Source organism: Schistocerca gregaria, chromosome 2 (genome assembly GCF_023897955.1).
Source record: "Schistocerca gregaria isolate iqSchGreg1 chromosome 2, iqSchGreg1.2, whole genome shotgun sequence".
Classification (NCBI taxonomy): Eukaryota; Metazoa; Arthropoda; class Insecta; order Orthoptera; family Acrididae; genus Schistocerca; species Schistocerca gregaria.
In genome coordinates this window covers 552,311,788-552,325,511 of record NC_064921.1, presented here as the reverse complement: position 1 = coordinate 552,325,511, position 13,724 = coordinate 552,311,788, and the positions used below count along the sequence as shown (strand labels likewise).

At 43.5% G+C, this 13,724-nt stretch overlaps 1 protein-coding gene across 2 annotated transcripts in view; it reads left to right on the top strand.

Annotated features, from left to right (window-relative positions):
* LOC126332098 (uncharacterized) overlaps window positions 1-13,724 on the top strand; it is a 160,835-nt gene that overhangs the window by 75,035 nt on the left and 72,076 nt on the right. The window contains exon 1 of one of the 2 annotated variants that reach the window (XR_007563566.1): window positions 12,469-12,500. The exons of the other annotated variant lie outside the window; for it this stretch is intronic. The gene's annotated coding sequence lies outside the window, so the exon portion shown is untranslated. Of the gene's footprint in view, window positions 1-12,468; window positions 12,501-13,724 lie in introns of those variants that run through there. 2 annotated transcript variants of the gene reach the window in all.

The following is a 13,724-nucleotide window of genomic DNA, read 5'->3' as shown; positions in this document are numbered from 1 at the left end:
GCTTGCCAGGGCATCCCAACTACCGTCTCCTGTTCCCGCACTCGATCGTCCATCTTCCAGACAGGCGGCCCCGGTCAGGGTGTACGATCGCGGTTCGCATCCGGGCTCTACTGTGTGGGATTGAGTTTTTTCCTCTCACGCCTGTTTTCCGGGCCAATCTCCGTCTGCCCCCTCGGTGTGTGCGCCGACCATGCATTCGGCTGGATTTGGCACAGGGTCCGAAAGACTCGGTCCCTCCTCCGGCCCTCCGCCGCCGCTTTGTTTCTCTCCTTGCCGAGTTTCCCGGATCTGCCGTGGCCTATACCGACGGTTCGATGGTCTCTGGTCGCACTGGTTACGCTCTTACTCTAGAGGATCATTGTGAGCAACGGTCGCTGGCACCCGGGAACAGTGTATACACTGCCGAGTTGGTTGCCATCTATCGCGCCCTAGAGTATATCCGCTCCCGCTCAGGTGAGTCCTTTGTCATCTGTAGTGACTCCCTGAGTGGTTTACGAATTCTTGACCAGTGCTTTCCTCGTTCCCGTCTGGTGATGGCCATCCACGAGTCGCTCCATGCTCTTGCCCGTTGCGGCCGCTCCGTGGTCTTTGTTTGGACCCCAGGTCATGTCGGCATCCCGGGCAATGAGCGGGTTGACACGCTGGCTAAGCAGGCAGTGAGTTCACCGGCTCTGGAACTCGGCCTTATGGAGTGCGATCTCCTGTCGCTTTTGCGCCAGAAAGTGCTTGGTGCCTGGGGTGACGAGTGGCGCACCCTGCCCACGCCCAACAAACTTCGGGCGGTGAAGGAGACGACCGGTGTGTGGCGCTCCTCCATGCGGGCCTCTCGGAAGGACTCTGTCGTCCTCTGCCGGCTGGGTGTTGGCCACACGTGGCTGACGCACGGCCATTTGTTGCGCCGGGAGGACCCACCGCTATGTCACTGCGGGGCAGCTCTGACGGTGGTCCACATTTTGGTGGACTGCCCGCTTTTAACAGGACTCAGGCAGACGTTTGCGCTGCCTGATACCCTCCCTGCCCTTTTATGTGATGACGTTGCTATGGCGGACCTCGTGTTGAGTTTTATTCGGGCAGGGGGTTTTTATCGTATGATTTGAGTGTTTGTCATTTTATTTCCTGTATTGACTTGGGCCTTTGGCCTGTGGTTTTAAACTGTGGGTTTTAATGTCATTTGGTGGTTGGCTTTTCCTTATTTTTATGGTCGGCCAACCACCTTCACACTCGGTGTGATTTTAGTTCCGTTTGTCTGGTCTTTGTCTGTCTTTCTTGTATTGTGTCGTCCCTTGTCTCAGTTCTCCGTTTTTAACGACTGACAGTTTTTATTTCGTGTGATTTTATCGTGGAACAAGGGACCGATGACCTTTGCAGTCTGGTCCCTTCAATCCCACACCCAACCAACCAATCCATCGGTCACCACCGGCATCGTTACTGCTGCCGAATCTGCCATTCCCGTTCTTCTGGGTCCCCTCGGCGGCGGACTGTGCCTTGGTGGTCGCCTGAGATCGCTGAAGCGATTAAAGCTCGCCCTTGGCGCTCCAGCGTTACAAGCAACATCCCTCAATCGAACACCATATCGCCTTCAAACGGCTGCGTGCGCGAGCCCGCCGCATTATCCGCCAACGCAAGCAGGAGTGCTGGGAGCGGTATGTGTCCACCATTGGCCTCCATGTCACTCCATTGCAGATCTGGGCCAAGATTCGCCGCCTCTATGGCTATCGGTCCCCTGTCAGCGTCCCTGCGCTCTCACTGAATGGAGCAGTTTGTACTGACTCCGACGTCATTGCAAACCGCTTGGCAGAGCACTTTGCTCTGAATTCCGCTTCTTCCAACTACCCCTTGGGCTTCCGCTCCACTAAAGAGCGGATAGAACGTCGGAGTCTTTCTTTTCGCACCCACCATCCTGAATTGTACAATGTTCCATTCAGTGAGTGGGAATTCCGCAGTGTCCTCGCCGGTTGTCCTGATACCGCTCCTGGCCCAGATAGCATCCACTCTCAGATGCTGAAACACCTTTCAGTGGACTGCCAGCGACGCCTCCTCGACCTTTACAACCGCATTTGGGTCGAGGGTGAGTTTCCGTCGCAATGGCGGGAAAGTCTTGTTGTCCTCATTATGATACGACATGGCGTCATCACATCCTTTCTACGATTCATGGATGGGGTCTTTGGGGCCCTCTGCCGATCTATATCCGCAATTTTCTGTCGTATCGTACCTTCCGCGTGCACGTCGCGGCCTCATATATAGTTCCTCCCAAGTCCAGGAGGTGTGCCACAGGGTTCTGTTCTGTCTGTCTGTTTTTAATAGCCATTAACGGGCTCGCTGCGGCCGTGGGAAATTCTGTCTCCGCTTCCCTGTATGCTCACGACTTCTGCCTTTACTACAGCTCTATTGGCATTGCAGCTGCTGAACGTCAGCTACAGGGCGCAATCCGCAAGGCGCAGTCTTGGGCTGTTTTTCGCAGTTTTCCGCAGCCAAGACCTGCGTTATGCATTTCTGCCGGCGACGCACTGTTCACCCGGAGCCGCGGCTTTATCTTGACGGCGAGCTTCTTAAAGTGGTGGAGTTACATAGGTTTTTGGGGGTGGTTTTTGATGCCCGGTTGACTTGGCTGCCTCATATTCGGCAGCTTAAACAGGCGTGTTGGCGGCATCTAAATGCTCTGCGATGCCTGAGTCACACCAGGTGGGGCGCCGACCGATCTACTCTCCTACGGCTTTACCAGGCGTTGATCCAGTCCCGTCTGGACTATGGGAGTCTGGCTTATGGCTCAGCGTCCCCATCTGCGTTGCGGCTGCTGGACCCAATCCTCCACAGCGGGATACGCCTTGCCACTGGTGCATTCCGGACCAGCCCTGTGGACAGCATACTTGTGGAGGCAGGTGTTCCTCCACTGCTGTTACGACGCTAACAATTACTGGCTGCTTATTCTGCCCATATTTTTAGCTTGCCCGGGCATCAAAATTATCGTGTCCTGTTCCCGCAGTCAGTCGTCCGTATGCCAGAACGTCGGCCCCGGTCGGGTTGTCCGATCGCCGTACGCGTCAAACAGCTTCTCTGCGGGCGTTGGTGTTTCCCTGTACCACCTCCTTTCCGGGCCCCTCTGCGTACACCCCCATGGCGTGTGCCTCGCCCTTGCCTTCGGCTGGACTTGGCACAGGGCCCGAAAGACTCAGTCTCTCCGGTGGCCTTCCGACGCCGCTTTTATTCCATCCTGGCCACGTATCAGGGCTCTGGCGTTGTCTATACCGACGGTTCGATGGTTGCTGGTCGTGTCGGTTATGCACTAACTCTAGGGGACCATTCTAAACAACGTTCGTTGCCGGCTGGCTGCAGTGTTTACGCTGCTGAGCTAGTCGCTATCTTTCGTGCCCTAGAGTATATCTGCTCCTGCTCAGGTGAGTCCTTCGTTATCTGTAGCGATTCCCTGAGCGGTTTACGAGCTCTCGACCAGTGTTTCCCTCGTTCTCATCTGGTGATGGCTATCCAGGAGTCCCTGCATACTCTTGCCCGTTGCGGCAGATCTGTGGTCTTCGTTTGGACCCCGGGCCATGTTGGGATACCCGGAAATGAAACTGTTGACCGCCTGGCGAAAGAGGCCACTAGTGCACCATCTCTGGAGATTGGCCTCCCGGCGACTGATTTGTGGGCACTATTACGCCGCAAAGTTTTCGATTTATTTGACACTGATTGGCGCAACCTGCCCGTGCCAAACAAACTCCGCCTTATCAAGGAGACGACTACTGTGTGGCAGTCATCCATGCGAGCCAACCGCAGGGAATCAGTCGTCCTTTGTCGGCTCCGCATTGGCCACACCCTATTCACGCACAGGTATTTACTGTGCCGTGAGGATCCCCCTCTTTGTCGTTGTCGGGCGTCCTTGACGGTGGTCCATATTCTGTTGGAGTGCGCCCTTTTAACTGTTCTCAGGCAGACTTTTGCGCTGCCTGATACGCTCTCTGCGCTTTTATCTGACGACTCCTCCATAGCGGACATAGTTCTGCGTTTTATTCGGGCAGGGGGATTTTATCGCTTAATGTAAGTGTGTGAGTTTTTATGTTGATTCTGGCCTCTGGCCTACGATTGTCTGATTTTTCATGTGTTTCTCGGTGGTTGGCTTTTCCCTTTTTGTTTGTATGGTCGGCCAACCACCGTCACACTATGTGTGATTTTAGTTCGTCTTGTCTGGTCTTTGTCTACGTTTCTCTTGTTCTGTGTCGTCTGTCTTATCGTCTGTTGATCGTTTTTACTCTCTGTGGGTGTTCTTAGTATTTGGAAAAAGGGACCGATGACCGTAGCAGTCTAGTCCCTTTAACCCCCACAAACCAACCAACCAACCAAGACCATAAACTGCTGCCCACCATTTCATCACAATGTATGAAGTCAAATCGCCATAGATCGTATTCCCTACACTGAATCAGAAGTGAGAGATCCCTACAGTCGCTCAGTATCGTTCGTCTGTGAGGGAGACTGAATATAGGACACTAGTGTGATCTGTTCTTGAGTACTGCTGGAGTGTTTGGGATCCTCACCAGATCGGACTGTAAGAAGATATTTAACAATGGGAGCAAGCTGCTAGATTCTTTGCCTATAAGTTCAATAAGCATACAAGGGTTAAGCATATACTTGCAGAGTTAAAGTGGAACTCCTTGGAAGGAAGAAGTCATTCATTTCGATGAACACTACACAGGAGCTTAGAGAACTAGAATTTGAAGCTGAGTGTGGAATAATCCTACCGTCGCCAACACACATTTCGCACAGGAACCATGAAGATTAAATACTAGAAATTAGGGCTCATATGGAGTCATACAGATAGTTGTTCTTCCCTCACTATATCTGCGAGTGGAACAGCAGAGGAAATGATAAGTTATGAGACAAGATACCCTACACCACACACCATAGTGCGCCTTTGCGGCGTATGTATGTTAATGTAGATGTAGGTATCAATAGTGGTGGTATCAGCTGGGCGATAGATATGCACACAAATTTGTAATTTATAGGTAAAAAGGCGACTTATACTGAGAATGAGCATATTGTTCCTAAGAACAATGGAGATTTCTTATAGGGCTAAGGGGAAGTAGATAATCTTGATCCGTTTGTACATCCGATTTTGCATGCTGCCTATTTTTTGTTTTAAGCAATGTCTGTCATGTTCTGTTATAACTTGTTATGTCAAAGTATTATCTTTGATGCTAACCAGTGTGTGTACATTGTCCTCCTAGCTCTTGTGTGTGTGTGTGTGTGTGTGTGTGTGTGTGTGTGTGTGTGTGTGTGTGTGTGTGTGTGTGTGTGCAGGTACGCTTGTTAACGTGGCAAGTTGCATTTTGTATATATTGTGTACTTTTATTACTGTACTTCGTTTCCAGTAATGTCAACTAGTGGTACACCTTTTAACATACTACGTGTATACTTGCCATTTCTTACATGCATGGGCCTGAAGATGGAATAATGAGATGCAAAAACACGTCGTGTGAGTAAAATAACAGCTTCTTATAGCAATGAGCTTTTGATTATGTATGTTTGTTAAATATCTGACAAGATGCTGTTGCATATTCATGATGGATCAACAGATAACAATTAACAATTTCATTACTGATTCCACTGTTTAAGTTACTCTCGAATAGGCTCTTGTGGGACCTTTTCAAGAACATTCCTTCCTGATGGCTTCATCAACCACTCTCCGTAATTTTCCTTGAGACAAGGGATATGTGATCCAGGGGTGGCTTCTGAGGTAGTGCCGCTGTGCCATGGCACCACTTGTATGAAAAAGAAAGAGAAATCTATGTAAACTGCAGGTAAAACATTGTTTCGAAGTACGGATTTTGTGATCTGAAGAGGTCCATTTCGCCATGAGCGCTCTCGCGGTAATTTTCTGAAGTTTGGAGCCATCTGCATATTGGCACCGTCTACCCTCATAAACATTGGGTTAAAGAATCGGCCATCGGTTTCTACACGCTTCTAATGGTGAAGATGGAGACACAGCTGATCTGACAGAGCTTTACGTTCCTTCTGCCAGAGAGGAATAAAGTGGTGAAATCATAGCACAATCTGCCATCTAGCGGTCGTGTTAGATTATATGGGGGCACAAATTTCTTGTAATACAGTTTAACAATCATTCTGCAATTTAGTACTAATGTATTCCTAAAAGCAAATTAATGCTTTATTAAATCGAATACAGAAATAATGTACTTAAATATCATTAGAAATGGCTATATATAATTTGAATATAATTATGCCCTTAGATTTTGAAACTAAGAGCCACTATTTTAATATTGGTGTATTTAACAGCAGGGCTATTTCTACAGGTTAAAAAAGAAACTAACGTTTTCACCACCTGTTGAGCATCTGTTTTCCAAAGAACAGCGTAATATTTATATTTATACTCGTTATGTTTTTGTAATACAGTTCTGTACTAACACATTGCAGTTATTGTGACGTCAGGTAATTAACCATAAATAGCTGTGAGCGCAATGTTAGCTGTAAGGGAAAATTCACTTGACTCTGAAATTAGCAAACGTGAACAAAATAATATAGTTATTAGAAAACCATTTAGCGACAGGACTTATAGTGAAAAAATTCAGATAAAAAACACTAGATAGGCCACATCTGAATCTGCAGCGGGAAACAAAAAACTGATGCCATAAGTTTAATCCAGAAATTTACCAAAAGAGTAAATGGATTTTTGGTTGTGAAGAAAGCAACGTAGTTTTTTGTTTTGCTTGTGTGTTATTTAGAGGAAATATTCATTGGTGTAAGACCGGAGCAACTGAAATTGGGAATATATGGTTTAAAATGAAAGTACATGAAATGTCAAAGCGACACATGAATAATGGGCTTATTCTTTCACTTCTAGGCAAAACAAATATTTGACATAAATTTGATTCGCAATACAGACAAACAACTGACATCCACAACAAACGTGCAGAAAAGAATAGATACACATTGAATTTAATTGTAAACTGTATTCGGTTCTGTGGTGCTTTGGATCTGACTTCCCAGGGCCTTGACGAATCTGATAGCTCTCGGAAGGTGGTGGTTTTCCGTGAGCCAATTCTGTTCAGCGTGGAAATGGATAAAGATCTTCAAGTTAATATCAGTCAAGCATCAGTGTTCAAAGTAATTCCTAAGACTGTTCAGAACGAACTACTGCAATGCATGTTGGAAGTGTACCATGACGAAGTTCGTAGAGAAATAAAATAAGCCGATTATGTTGCAATAATCGCGGATGAAACCACATACATGTCTTGCGATTTTCAATTGCTTATTGTTTTGCATTTTTTTGGGGGGGAAAACCTGTTGAAAGATTGTGGAACTTCGTTAATCCAGAAAGTCAGAATTCTCATACTATAAATGAGAGTATTATGAAAGAATCCGAACCATTCATTGACGATGACCGATCAAATCTAATACATCAGACTTACGAGAGTGCAGACGTTGTGAGTGGAAAGTCGAATGCGATCCAGAAATTAATTAGAAACAAGTTGCCAAATACAAACTATACCCATTGTTAAGGGCATCAGTTCAACCTTATTATGTCTACGACAGCTTCTGTTAATCGCAAAGCCAACATACTTTTTGTACATGTTTCAGGTATAACTTATTTCTTTTCTAACTCGCCACAGAGATCAAAGGTATTGCATAGCATTATTCAAAATAGCCCACTACGTGTGTGTGTGTGTTGCGAGATGGAATTACCGTTCACAAATGGTAAAAGATGTTTTTGAAAACAAGGAAACTCTTACTAGCGTTTGGGAGTGTAACGTTCCTTGGGAGCACACACACTATTAATAAAATGAAATGACATTTAATTGTACTATGTACGCCGCTATGAAGCAATTCGTATGTCCTGTAATTGTTTAACAAAAAATATTATTTAATTTTGCATAAAGGACGTTGGTTATTATTATACTATTTTCTGTAATAATATTCTCGATGTATTTATGATTGTAATGTTTCTATACTCATAATGCAATTACCAAGTATGTTAATATCTGCGATGAAAAAATGTAAAATATAGCCGCAGAGGAAAATAATGTTGTAAGATTACAAAGAGATATTCAAAATCAGCAATAGTATAAAAAGTACTACATAATGTGCATTCTTTGTCGTCTTCCTCTAGAGCTGAGAGAGAGTAACCTGTGACGTAGCATTATATGAATGAGTAGACTTCGTTTGTCTGTATCTATCTTTAGCCGCCATTAGAGGAGAAATTATACAGGTATGTAATTTAAATTATTATGGTCTAAATACATTATAATTTATCAAAATTGTGTATTACTAATGTAAATTAGCTTTCCCATGTCATGTATAATATTTCTTTAAAGAATTTTCAGCACTTTTAGAGATTATCGTTGGTGTTGCTGGGCTGTGCCGCGACCGAACGATTTGCAGCGGCGGCACATTTAAAAAATTGCTCCACCATAAAATTAACCAAACCCGTAAATCGGGAGCAGGTAAAATTAGTAGTGAATTACGAAATATTTTTCTGTTACAGCGATCCTGTGGCTGACTGAATTTATTACTGTTTTACATTTGTGCATTCATAGGCGGATAATTAACGTTGAAGTTGTTAATCTGTTGGTTCTTTCCATTTCTAAAGCAAATAACTTAAACGTATAGTGAAGTGTGTTTTGTCAATGATAATTAAACGTTCATGTCGGCTTGGCAATATTTAAACATTTTATGCTAACAGAGATAGTCTTGTGTTCCATAGCTAACGCCGGGAAAGAATTCAGTACATATTTAAAAACCCACCGCAACTAGAAAATGTGTGCCAAGGCCAAAATACGTAAAAAATTAATTTAAATAAGTTCCAAATAAATGTTATTAATCAGTTAGTTCGAATTTATCAGCATGAGAGGGTTGCTAATGTTCACGTAATTTTAAATGTGCTTAATTCTGTGGAAATGAATTTTTATTACCACACGTAAATAAGGGAATCTACAACAAAGTTCGTACTGAAAGAGTAAATAACATAAATATTTAAAGCCATTTCTTCCCCATTTTTTCATCCATTCATTCATTGTTACGTAATAAATATTCTTAATTTTTTTCTCGTTAAAGGAGTCATTCAAATAAGTGGGAGCGCAAAACTATGTTCTACTATTGAAAAAGTTGGTTCATACAAATGAAGACTGCTAGATAACGAATTCATTTTGTCGCTGTCATTTTCCTATAAGACAATACCTCATGTAGCCGTACTTTTTAATCAGCTTCTGAAGATGATAATCGAACCTACCAAAGCAAAGCAAGACATCCAAAACTTTGAAGCAGTAATGCAAAACATCAGAGATGACATTGACTCCATCCTGAACGAGATTAGTTTCGAAAACGACGAAACGATGCGAGCCAAGAAGCCACGGATTCTTGATGAGCATAAAAAAAGGAGATGCTTTGGAAAGCAGAGCCGGTGTAATAACGGACATATGGGTCGCTATTCCACGTGGTATTGCGAGAGTCATATTCGAACCCTATGACAGAGGAAGACTGCTCGCTGCACTCATTTCAAAATAAGAAAAGGAAACAACCAGAAAGCAAAACATAAAGCAAAGCGGCCTACATAAATCATTGGGTAACGACTAAAGCGCAATCGTGAGCTGAGACTGACAGTGTCGTTAACGTAGTAGTTCAGACCCGATCTTCACCGGTATCTTACGCCACCAGACATCAAAACACTCACTACTTACCACTGCCACGTAAAAATGACCACACATACCCTGTGAGCAGTGAAGAATTGTGTTATTGATATGAGTGCGCACGTGTGCATTTGTGTGTGCGAGAGAGATTTTCAGAGTTACAAAGGATTACTATCATGTTCGCCAGGAATAACTCAAACTCTTTATGTGTGATGAAATATATGAATTATTCACAAAATTCCTTAATACCTTCGACGCTTTTGGCACCGTTAATGGAATGCCTCTGCGGCCGCTCTGGTATGGTCATTAATGTAATGATATCTGTAAGCTGCAACACAAAAGTCTGATTCCGCACCATCTAACTATAAAAAATTAACAACACGCTCGTTAGTGACCGTAGTCAAACTAGAAATCTCCTTAGAGATAGATCGGCTGTTACGTAATTACGCATGTGGCAGATTTTACTAACAATCATCACACAGCAATTTCATGACACCTGTGTTAAGTAACACTGCCAGCGAGATTTACTGTAACAATTTAAGAAAAGCAACTACTGCCAGGATTCAGCAAACTGCTGGAAAGAATTAAACAGCAGCTGCCCATCAGATTTATTGATAAATTGTATATTATGTTGGCCACGGCTCTGTTTTTCATGAGTAGCCTCAATGAACAAACACAATTACAAGAGCCCCTTTCTATAACATACGAAAACCGCATGAACAATCAAAAATTTTTTGTAACTTACATATACAGACAACATATAACATTGGGATTAAGGGACTGGTATTTGGCACAAGGTACAACAACATGCTATAAATAAGGGTTCGAGTACCACATCACTTACTTTCCATATTATTTTACCATTTGAACAGGTTCCACTCTTCTCAAGTGATACTGTAAGACTACTATCAAACTATCGGTAGGAAATAAGTTAGTAGCCGACGTGATATTAGTTCACTGATGTTACTGTGTTTCTGACAATTTGTGGATAACCAGTGCGGAAACTGCAGAGATGGCCACGTTCAGTAACAATACAACAGTCACAAAGCAATAAACACGCGCCGTGTTTTCTGAGTCGATGAGGTAACCAACAGCAGACCTTAAGCAACACAGACTCCTAGCAAATGGATGCTTTAATCGTAAAGGACCCAACAGGCCAAGTTCACAGGCAGCATTGACGACCAATTATTAGAACCGACTGACAGGTAGCAAATAAGCCACCACACCGGACACAGAGTTCCTTTAGTTATTTAAGCTCAAAGCACTAGTAAAGTTTAAACTCCCACATCGCAACAGGTTTCCGATCTGGCGACAGTGACCGGTCAAACAGCAACAACTGGCATATCCGGACAGAACAGACTAACCTTTGAGTCGTAGCTCCTGCCTCCACCTACTGCCGGCGCCGACGACACTACTCTGGCTCATAGCTCACTACCTGCTCGGAAATGACAGACTGCTGACCTCTGCCGGTTTGCTGAAGTTTTCACATTTTATAAGTCACAACATGGTATGCTACCTAAGAACAAACATTGTGTTCAGTTTTAAAAACAATGAAATTCAGACTATCTTTTCAGCATTATATTTAGTCGTCTATCTGTTAAACTATTACATTACAAATCTCCAATACTCAATAAGAGAAATCAAACAAAATAGAAATTTTATCAAACTTCAGCTACAAAGTAATTACGCTTTGAAACCGCAGCTGTTGAAAATTAATGCAAATTTCTGTTTCCAACATAATTACACTTGTGTTGATATGCCACGTGTTCCATTCTAAATTTCTTCCTCCTGTTTCAGTGTACTAGATGGCGCACGACACACAAAGTATATCATAACCGTCCATACGTTATACAGGATGTCTGCCCTAAGAATCGTTAGGTGGATTTTCTCTGGTGTTTCAGGAGATATTTGCAGTTTCAGTTTTACTAGGGGAGCTGGATGCAGCCCTTACAAGATGTGCTCGTCTCCTCTTTCATGTGACGGCTAGTGTCGACGCAAAGCGATGGTTTGTTGTCCGTTACAAGCAAAATGACCTTGTAAGGAGAAGTATGGAGAGAAATGTGTAGAACGCAACCCCGCATCTAAGAACAACACAAAATGTAGAAAAAGAAGGAAACTGCTAATGGTGGTCTCTAAAGCACATTCCTGTATGTGATTATAAGATAGGTGAGTAGAATGAACTATCTAGGTGATTAAGTTCCTAAATATTCCATGTTCTAGCTACAAGGCTCTCCTATTCAAAATGGAAAGACGTTTAGATTGCACGTTGAATCGTATAAGCGATCGTTGACTTCTGTACAGCTTCCTTCATCAGGATTTGAGCCGTACTGCGTAAAAAGGTGGGATTTGTTGACACAGAAAAAACTCTTCATTTCGAGCCAGTATCTAACTTGTGTTGTACTGATGTTAGTAATCTCTAGGAACCCACGTCTTCTCACTATGGATTTAACAAGTACTACCGCTAAAACGTGTATGAAATATCAACTCGGCTGTGTTGGTGATTAGTGGAGGTTAACTTCCGTGGATACTGTCTTTTCGTTTGGTCGGCTCCTGGGATGCCACGCAATAAATAGAAAAAGAAATCACCGGTGTAGTACAGTGACAGATCGTTTTGACAGCAGAACTCGAAATACTGTTCAAAATAAATGTGACACATCGAACGATAAATCTTTTCAAGTACAAGGAAAGTCAATCTGCTGCTTGTTGCTGCAGCCACATTTCCTGGAATGGAAAATCAGAAGGGAACTTACCGATAATATTCGATGTTGCCATCGGGTGTTTAAACATATGTATAAATGAAAATACAACACTGGGAGCAGTATTAGTTCTTGTCGGGCACAATGAAGGCTGCTCTGTTGCTTGTTGCTGGTGAGTACTTGGCAGAAGCTACAAATTTTCGTTCACTGAAAACTTTTTGTACCATAACTCTCTTTTACATGATTTCTGAGGTAGTGATTGGCGTGAAAATCTATTTTTACAGTCGTCGAAGAATTTTCTATTACCACAATTGGCCACGTAATAGTTGGAAATGGAAAATAGCTTACAGTATAGAGAGAATGCTAGGAATATTTTTTCATTTACTTGTCCACACTAGCAGTGCTACTGCATAGATACGCGAAGAGAGGTGTTCGTTTTCTCTATATGAACATTTCCAGTGTTTTAAAAGTATTAGTCCAGCAATAATCAATCGTAAGTTCCGCTGACTAGTGCTTATATGCCCCACTAGCTGCAAACTAGAAACTCTAACGAGGAATCGAAGGTACGACTTGTAGTAAACTGGAAATGGCGTGTGGCTATGGCCTCCCGTCGGGTAGGCCATTCGTCTGGTTCAAGTCTTTCGAGCGCCACTTCGGCGACATGAGTGTCGTTGCGAATGAAATGATAAGGACAACACACCATCCAGTCCCTGAGCGGAGAAAATCTCCACCTAGCTGGGAATCGAACCCGGGCCGTTAGATATGACATTCCATCGCGCTGACCACTGAGCTACCTGGGGCCGAGCGATTTGCAGTCCCACATGCAGATGTAAATATTGCAAAACGAATTGTAACGGATGTCAGATCTTATAAGCTTCGAAAACGAAGCGGATAACACGAGTTAGAGAGGGATGAAGCATACTAAACTAGTGGGATGATTGAGCTGTGAATATAAAAATTAACGAACGACGTAACAGACAATGTGAGTAACAGTGTCCTATTGTATTTTGTGCAATTATTTGTCTACCCCGAAGAATAGCTGTAGAGAGTATTATATAGACATAGAACAATAAAACTTTGTGGAACAAATAGCGCTTTGCCTCAAAATGTTAAAATAAAAAAGCAGTGGAATAAAACTAAACTCGTCATATTATGTCACTGTATTTTTTTTTTTTTTTTTTTTTTTTTTTTTTTTTTGTGGCCGCTCTAGCGAGCTCTGAGTCTTCCTTGTATGTTCTTCTGGGCTCTCCGGAACCCGATGGCCTATTTGCTTCACTGTTACCAGTGATGAGGAATGTTTACGTCGTGGACTACTTTTCCGTTCAGTATTTCCAGAGTGGCTGACTCCTCCCCTGTTTTCCTTGCGGTCAGCCAGCCACTTCCATCTGCAACATTG